Source organism: Limulus polyphemus, unplaced genomic scaffold, assembly GCF_000517525.1.
Source record: "Limulus polyphemus unplaced genomic scaffold, Limulus_polyphemus-2.1.2 Scaffold229, whole genome shotgun sequence".
NCBI classification, from domain to species: domain Eukaryota; kingdom Metazoa; phylum Arthropoda; class Merostomata; order Xiphosura; family Limulidae; genus Limulus; species Limulus polyphemus.
This window is the reverse complement of record NW_013665839.1, coordinates 429825-439591: the sequence shown is the minus strand read 5'-3', so window position 1 is coordinate 439591 and position 9767 is coordinate 429825. Positions and strand designations below refer to the sequence as shown.

General features: G+C 32.2%; 1 long non-coding RNA gene across 1 annotated transcript in view; it reads left to right on the top strand.

The window, feature by feature from the left end:
* Positions 1–6510, top strand: part of LOC111085080 — an 18007-nt gene extending 11497 nt beyond the window's left edge. Inside the window, exon 3 of the long non-coding RNA XR_002609938.1 lies at positions 6407–6510. This is a non-coding gene — a long non-coding RNA (uncharacterized LOC111085080). The remainder of the gene's footprint in view (positions 1–6406) is intronic.
* Positions 6511–9767: the final 3257 nt, after the last annotated feature.

Genomic DNA, 9767 nt, shown 5'->3' with positions numbered 1-9767 from the left:
CAAATATATAAAGAACATTGACCGATAAAACTAAGATGTTACAACAACACCTTGCACGACTTATACACAAATACATAAAGAACACTGCCGGTAAAAACTAAGATGTTACAACAACACCTTGCACGACTTATACACAAAGATATAAAGAACACTGCTGGTAAAAACTAAGGCTGTTACAACACCTTGCGCGACTTATACATAAATACATAAAGAACACTGCCGGTAAAAACTAATATGTTACAACACCTTGCACGACTTATACACAAAGATATAAAGAACACTGCCGGTAAAAACTAAAGATGTTACAACACCTTGCAGGACTTATACACAAATACATAAAGAACACTGCCGGTAAAAACTAAAGATGTTACAACACCTTGCACGACTTATACAAAAAGATATAAAGAACACTGCTGGTAAAAAATAAAGATGTTACAACAACACCTTGCACGACTTATACACAAATACATAAAGAACACTGCCGGTAAAAACTAAAGATGTTACAACAACACCTTGCACGACTTATACACAAAGACATAAAGAACACTGCCGGTAAAAACTAAGGCTGTTACAATACCTTGCGCGACTTATACATAAAAACATAAAGACTTTATAAAGAAGTTTATTGCCACATTAAAGTCTTTGTAATATACTATTAGATATTACAGTTGTCTTAATAAAGACCGATTCACCTTAACTTTATTTTCTCCATACCACTACAATAATGATGTTTTAAAATGCTTTAATAATACTTTGGTGATCTGATACGGAAGAGCCAATTTGACTTTAGTTAAAAAGTGTTACACTCCTAGATAAAAAGTTATATTCCTAAATAAAAGGATAAACACGAGTATACTCCTAGTTCAAAGAAGTTGTAACCCTAGATAAAAAGGATTATTGTTATTGTTAAAAGAGGTAATACTCCTAGATAAAAGGTTGTACAGAAGGTTGAGTGCGTTATGTTGAAACTAATTTGGAGCATCACTACGTCATTAAAGTCCATGCTCTAAGAGGTCATTCAAAAATTACGTAACGCACTTCCCCACCAACCCCATGTAACACTTTATAACACAGATTGTAACATTCTTAATTCATCACGAAAAACTGATCGCTCAGACCCTTCTTAACTAGGACCCTTTAAGTGTAAATATCTTAAAGTATGTTAAATAATAGTTATGTGTTTATTTTAATAAATCAGATAACTTATGCAGATATTAAGCATGTAGTTAAGATGATATCCTTCACAGCAAACTGCTGCCATCTAGTAGATCATATTAAAAACACGTTTATCGCTATCTTGCCAAGGAGGCAAAAAAGGAATACTATTTCCTCTGCGCACTCATTTACTATGCACTGTAAACAATGGCAGAAAATAACAGTCACAAAACGAATAAGCTTTTTCTCTAATTATTGAAAACCTATGTCTATGCGATATGAGTAAAATGTTTTGAATTCAAACGAAATAAGCTAAATTTTAAAAAAGTTTTTCTGTAGATCTTAAATACTTTTACTGTGAATTATGTTATGTAACACTGTTCATGACACCTCCTCTGTAACACAGGCTTAGACACTCTCCCCACAGTGTTGCGTTTTTGAATAATCCCTATCTGACGACCATACATTTTTCAATAGCTCTTCAATTGTAAAATGCATTGTTGTTAGGCTGCCATGTCTAAAGCATGCTTTCCATCTAGTTTAGGAGTACAACGGTTTCCATCTTGATAATGTTGTGTACCATTGCCTGGATTCTGTGGCGGCTTTTGCCACTGACCTTTGTGTTTGTGGATGCTCACTTGTTACAAGAAGCTTTGCTTACCAAGGCTGAATTACGATTTGATGCAGATCTCTTTCTGGATAGTTCCGGATACACAGGTTGATCCTTGGTCCGTATTCTTTTGTTTTACAATTCAATTAAGTACAATGGATAGCCTCGTCTTGACAATTCTAAATCAACAACTTATATACACCTTAATAACCCGAGTGTGTGACTATTTTGTGTTGGAATAGGCTGCTACATAACCTTCCCAAAAGTGGATCAATTTTCGATGGCACTGCACTACCTACGAAACGCCAAACAACGTCAAAATGTAGTTATTATATCGACTATGATTAGCACGTGAACTACTAATATGCATATTCAAAATTGTTTTGAAATAATTACTCAAGCCTGTATATCTAATGAGATTATTTTGAGTGCCAAGCTGAAAACTTTTTAGAATCTACAACTATTAAATAAAGCTATTGTATCAATTGATGGTTATGTCTCATCGTACATAGATTACATCAGAAAAATATTAAGTTGCTTACGATTGTTTGTGACTTCTGACGTCATATGTGCCAACACATTTTTTTAAACAGAAAACTTTTAACTAGTGTAATTGTATTTGTGATAATGCTAGAACCATTGTATATGTACTTTTAACTAGTGTAATTGTATTTATGATAATGCTAGAACCATTGTATATGTACTTTTAACTAATGTAATTGTATTTATGATAATGTTAGAACCATTGTTTATGTACTTCAGTTTAATTTACAATCTTCGTATTTATGTAGATTTTTTTTATCTATTGCCATCCCCACGTATCATCTTTATAGCTACATTATTAATATTTTTATAGTTCTATCGAAATATTAGGGAATATAACTGAGATATTTCAAATATTGCCTTTTTTGATAACACAAAACGCTTAAATAGAACATAAAATTATTGCTACAAATGATGGATGGAATGGGATAAAATGTTTGTTTTTAAAGGTTTGCAACCTTTATAACGTATACGTTGATGAATAAATATCACACGATGTCTTGGAAATAAAGATTTGTTTTGCAACCGTCTTTCAGTTTTGTTTAGTCTAGACTAAACCCGCGGAAAAGTATTTCCAGGATGAATATGTCTAGTTAACTTTGTGGTTCAGTGCTCGAAGCATAAATTCAGTAGCAGGAAGAACCGTCTTCTAGATTGCCTATAGAAAATCAAAAGTAGACATATATAACACACAAACTGCTGTAAGCTGCATATTATTATAATATTTCACTAACTTTAAGGTAGGCATGCAGAAACCTAAGGAACGTGATATATACAAGAGTGGCATTTTGTAATTTCGAAAGTTATTATAACTGATATAAATTTGTACCTTATTTAATTAGACAGAAGTACAACACTGATGTTTTGTTTCACTCTGTCTCGAGATATGAAGATAACTGTGAACTCTTTGATCACCAAATAGGCTCGTAAGTCTCAAACTTGAATTGGTTCTGTAAACAATAGAATTCTGTCAGTTGATCCAGATTTATTGACTTGTCGGTGCCGTTGGAAACAAAGAGTCTGAAAAAGCTATCTTTAACTCTTTAGAGGTAGCCACTTGTTATTATTGTTCTAGAATTCGAGCATTCTTATTGGACTGAAGAGTACTTCACTTGTACTTCTAAATTGTATGTCTCCACGCAGACTTTTAATTACAGTCATAAAGTCTAGCGGCAAGTCCTTCCTCTTAATGATAAACATTCTAGCCGTAATATTTGTCTCTCGGAGACACAGACAAATCATGATAATAAAATCTACCTAACAGCACATCTCAAGGACCACTTTTAAACTCACCAGCAGATGTTTGACAGGTTCGTATAAGCTACTCTTCATTTTACAGATTTTGTTTTCGTATTTGAGCTATTCATATTATTTTTTATATAATTAATGATTACTTTACATCTCACTGAGTAAAGATTATTGTAAAATTACCAAAATTCCCGTTTATAAAATTGACTGAATGTGTTTCAGAATAGAAAAATGAATATGTATCTCAGTATATCTGTCCAGTAAACGGTCCTGAAAAATGGCTTATGGTGTACGTTTCTCATAGTTTTTACAACTGAAAAATGTACTACCACCTCTGAAAGTGCCTTAATGACTAATGTATTTCTTAAAGTTTCAAATTGTTCTCTGAAACAAACAGTGAATATCCCTAAACTTGATTATTGTAGCTAAAAATAAGTGACATATATAATGAAATCTACCGCTGACAAAACTAAACTTCTTCCTGCATATCTGAGATATGGAGTTTGTAGATTTTACTGTGTTACTTCAGGTACCCTCTTTATAAAACTAAAGCTCTTCTTGCATATATATCTGAGATATGGAGTTTGTAGATTTTACTGTGTTACTTCAGGTACCCTCTTTATAAAACTAAAGTTCTTACTGAATATCTAAGATGTGGAGTTTGTAGATTTTACTGTGCTACTTCAGGTACTTTCTTCATAAAGCTAAAGTTCTTCCTGAATATCGAAGATCTGGAGTTTGTAAACTTTACTGTGCTACTTCAGGTACTTTCTTCATAAAACTAAAGTTCTTCCTGAATATGTAAGATCTGGAGTTTGTAAACTTTACTGTGCTATTTCAGGTACCCTCTTTATAAAACTAAACTACATACTGAATACCTGAGATGTGGAGTTTATAGATCTTACTGTGCTACTTTAAATACTTTCTTTATAAAACTAAACTACATACTGAATACCTGAGATGTGGAGTTTATAGATTTTACTGTGCTACTTTAAATACTTTCTTTATAAAACTAAACTACATACTGAATACCTGAGATGGGTAGTTTGTAGATTTTACTGTGCTACTTGAGATGTGGAGTTTGTACTATCTCAGGTACCTTCTTAATAAAACTAAAGTTCTTCCTGAATATCTAGAACGTGGAGTTTGTAGATTTTACTGAGTATCTAAAATACACCATAGCGTATAACTTGATGAAATGGATTGTGCTACATTTTCTATTTGTTGCAGTTTTGTTTTTACATAATATCGGTGTGTTTCATATGTTGCATATATTTTAATTTTTTTGTATGTTAATATTTCGTTTATTACAAATTAAACTGGCGATTTTAGTGTAACTTCTCATGCAGGAGAATTACTGAAATGTTTTATCTATTTGGTCCTTCGAGATCAAGAACATATATCTATGATTGTAACTCTGTAATGAGTTGAAACGTTGTGTACTTATTATTTTTAACTTTAGCAAAACAGTATTTTCTGAAACTCTTTTCTTTAAAACCTTTTTCTATTAAGTATCATGACTGGATAAGATATCACCACTTTAAGTTATTACTGCTGGTCATGTCAAAATATTACCACTATATACTGTACAATAGTGTAATCGATATTTTTTTACCTTTATTTATATTTGTGGTAATTTGAGTTTTAAAAATTGCTTTACCCCGCAGGAGTAATTAGAGAAATGAGCCTTCTAGGTTATAAATGAAGAATCGAATCGACTTCATGTCTATTTTTAGTATCTTTAGTAGAATAATCAGAATAATGAATTGGAAGCACCAATGCTGCTTATTCTTCAAGTCCTATCTGAACGCAAGTTTACTGTGATGAGTTAAAGACAACTAAAAACGCGGTACACATAATATACATCTCAGCTGTTAGAGCTCTCGTTCGGCCTATGGCTGGTACTTAACTTGCTTCTGGGACAAAAATAATTCAGATTATCACACAGTAAACGAAGATCTATTTACGTCATGATAAACAGTAAACTGATAAGCACAAAAGGCCTCCGAATTAACAACGAATCAGCAAAACAAATTCAATATGAAAAATAACAGCAACAAACAATAATAGGGATTTGGAGGAGTATGTTTTCATTTCACATTGGATTTATGTTACATGAAATTTATGGATTCAGCGTGAACTGATATTAAATAAAAACGCGTTGTTTGGCTAGCTCTGAGAATAAACCACGTGAATGGCATATCGGGAAAAATATCAGCGCTCTGTATTTCATCTTCCATCGCAACTTCGTTAATCGTAAATTTTTTCGTTACCATGGTAACGTCATGTACGCCCAGGAGTCATCGGTTTGCTATAAACTTCCATTTCAACCATCTTCTTTCGGTAAATTGAAATAAAGCGAAAACAATTTTTATGGTAGTTGGGATGTGTTTCTCTCATTTCTGTTACCAATTTCAGTCAACTCGCTTAGAAGTAAACGTTGATTTATTCCCGACGACTCTTTGAATGAACTTGTGTAATTATTTCCAAGTGGATAATTTTTTTATCTGGTTGCTGCAGACACTTTCTTAAACTGTGGCTTTCTTGTGTCGAATTGTTTATTGAATTTATACTTCTAAAAATAAATATATATATATATCCTTCCGCAATAAATGAAGATACAATAACAAAAGTAAAACTGGTATCAAGCTACAGGTATGTAAAAAGAAAAATAATTTTTAATGAAAAAAAGGACCCCACGTAAAACACTGAAAATATTGTGTAATTGTAACTTATTAATTTTTTCCTTAGGGAGTTTGGGTGAGTATAGTATTATTCAGTTTTGTATATCTGATGAAGAAAATATATGGTTTGTATTATTAAAAATGTGCGGATTACTATTCTTCTTAGATCATAACTAGTTGCATAAAAACTCACCAGGGGGCTGCTCAAAACCCTAGTTACAAAGTTTAGAAAAGACTTGGACCGTGTTGGATTGGATTGTTGGAACTAGAATATGAAATCCAGTCTAAAAATTACAACTCGGTGCTATTACAATACAAACTTCATCCAATAGGTAAGTAAGTTTACAATAATAAAAATTAGCTTTACAATGTAGTTTCATCTTGAGTTTTTCGTTTATTACTGTTATTATGTTAATTGTTACATTTACATATTATCTAATTTCTGTAAGTAAGTTTACAATAATAAAATAATAAAATTAGCTTTACAAAGTAGTTTCATCTTGAGTTTTTCGTTTATTACTGTTATTATGTTAATTGTTACATTTACATATTATTTAATTTCTGTAAGTAAGTTTACAATAATAAAATAATAAAATAAGCTTTACAAAGTAGTTTCATCTTGAGTTTTTCGTTTATTACTGTTATTATGTTAATCGTTACATTTACATATTATTTAATTTCTGTAATGCATATTGATTTAGTAAAATCGTTTTCATATTAGAAATAAACTACCTTATAACACAAAATATGTTACTTTTCCTTTTTGACTGGACGCTCAATGTTTCGCTTTACAGCTTCATCAAGAGCGTTTCACTAAAACACAAACTGTTACGTGTTTTAGTGGAACGCTCCTGAAGAAGGTGTAAGGCGAAATGTTGCGTGGAGGAAAAATAAGAAATTTGGTGTTATAGAGTAGTTTATTACTAATATTAGTTTGTTTATATAGTTTATACAAAAACAAGCTTCTTGACGTAAACTCAGACCCTACAAATTTTGATTCATATGGTGATTTTTATGTTAAAGCTTTAATAGATTCACCATGATTTTTTTCTCCTAGAAATAGATTTGTGTTTGTAATGTGCAATGCAAAACAGTTACCCATATTCAAACTAGAATGCAGCTGATATGAGCGTAAGTATTTGTATTTTGTATTTATGGCAAAGCTACTAAGGCTATCGACAACCTTTCCTAATTTTGAACTACTGACCAAAGAGAAGATAACCTGTGAGTAACATCCTACGACCCACCATCTACGTTATGGGATTGAGTGTCATTGTTATAATGCGCCCACAACTTAAAGTGCTGGGAATATTTCATGGTATTATACAGTTTCGAACCCGGCTTGTCAACTTCGAAATCCAGAATTATACCACATGAGCATAAGACATGAGAATAGGACCCCTCAAAACGAAATATTTTTTAAGACTCTTATTTTATTAACTAATACGTCAGATCAGATATCTTACGTTTATATTATAATATTGAGTAGTAAAAACATTAGTACGTTTCGTTTGTTTACATTGCAATGAGCCCCCCAGTGGCACAGCGGTATGTCTGCGGACTTACAACGCTAGAATCCGGGTTTCGATACCCGTGGTGGGCAGAGCACAGATAGCCCATTGTTTAGCTTTGTGCTTAATAAAAAAAACAAAACATTGCAATGAAAATAGTATACTGAAGTCTTACTTATTATTACGACCAAATATTACCATCCGTTATTTTTTGATGAAAGTATTAAGCGTATTTTACTAATTCAATTCAATTTAATATTTATTTTGATCCCATGCTTTAGTTCGCGTAGAGTAGCGTGTGCGTGTTTTATAACTTGTAGTTTACGTTTCAGCTGCATATTTTCAAACACAGCCTTGTAGTCTTCTCTGATCCGTTTTTTCGAGTTTTCATTTCTGTCGCCTTCTCTTGCCTGATTTCAAGTTAAGGAATGATGCTATTAATATATTTTGTTCATGTATTTCGTTTGTCCTCAATAATTCAGTCACATAATTCAATAAACTGTTACTGCCAGTCATATTTTTTGCTTTCCTCGTCTGTTGTTGAATATATATATAAAAAATTATGCTAATTAATTAAAGTTCGTATAAAACTGTATAGTTTCCACGCTGTTTACAATTTATTCTATTCTACTTTAAATGTTTTAGATGTTTTTAAATTTCTAGCGAAATCAAAACATTAGTGTACAAGCACTTAATTTTTCCTGTTAAAGAATGTACAAGCCCTCCAATATAACAGTGGTATGTTTGCGGATTTACAAAGCTGGAAACCAGTGGCACGGCGGTAGGGCTGAGGACTTATAACGCTAGAATCCGGATTTCGATACCCGTGGTGGGCAGTACACAGATAGCCCATTGTGTAGCTTTGTGCTTAATTACAAACAAACAAACAAAACCGGGTTTCGATACCCGTGGTGGGCAGAGCACAGATAGCCCATTGTGTAGCTTTGTGCTTAATTACAAACAAACAAACAAAACCGGGTTTCGATACCCGTGGTGGGCAGAGCACAGATAGCTCATTGCGTAGCTTTATGGTTAACTTCAACACAAATAAATAATGTACAAACTATCTTATGACTCGAAAGATCATAGCTGTTTAAAATATTTATATAGATTATAGCATATGTTAACGGCATACCAAAGTAAAAGTTGTGGCATAAAATTACTTCTCATATTTTTTTTATTTAAAAAGTTATCATAATATTTTCAGATGTCATATTTATCATTAATATAGAGAACATCTTGTATCTATTATCGAAAATTCGTTTAAAGTGTTTCTTGATAATAGTGTTCATTAAGTGATAGTAAACTCGTAAATGTAACCTGTTTTTAACACTGTAAGTAATGACGGATACAGATTTGTGATTTCTAGTTAGTCGGTTAATTAGATATTACCGATATGAACAACAGTATATATGCATTTGACCTTTGTCAAAGCACTGGTAAATTTCTTTCCCGTATAAAGGTGTTATGTGTAAAACCTCGTTCAAAGATCATGTAAATGTACACAGTGCCACGTTTTCTCAAAATTTTTCGTACTTTGTACACAGTGCCACATTTTTCACAAACTGTTTCGTACTTTGTACACAGTGCCACATTTTTTACAAACTGTTTCGTACTTTGTACACAGTGCCACATTTTTTACAAACTTTTTCGTAATTTGTACACACTGCCACATTTTCTATAAACTGTTTCGTAATTTGTACACAGTGCCACATTTTTTACAAACTGTTTCGTACTTTGTATACAGTGCCACATTTTTTACAAACTGTTTCGTACTTTGTATACAGTGCCACATTTTTTACAAGCTGTTTCGTAATTTGTACACAGTGCCACTTTTTTACAAACTCTTTCGTACTTTGTATACAGTGCCACATTTTTTACAAACTGTTTCGTACTTTGTATACAGTGCCACATTTTTTACAAGCTGTTTCGTATTTGATTGTTGTAGTAGACCTGAATGTATAACGGAAACATATAAAAGCACGCTATGATTTCAATGCTTGGCGATTAAATTTT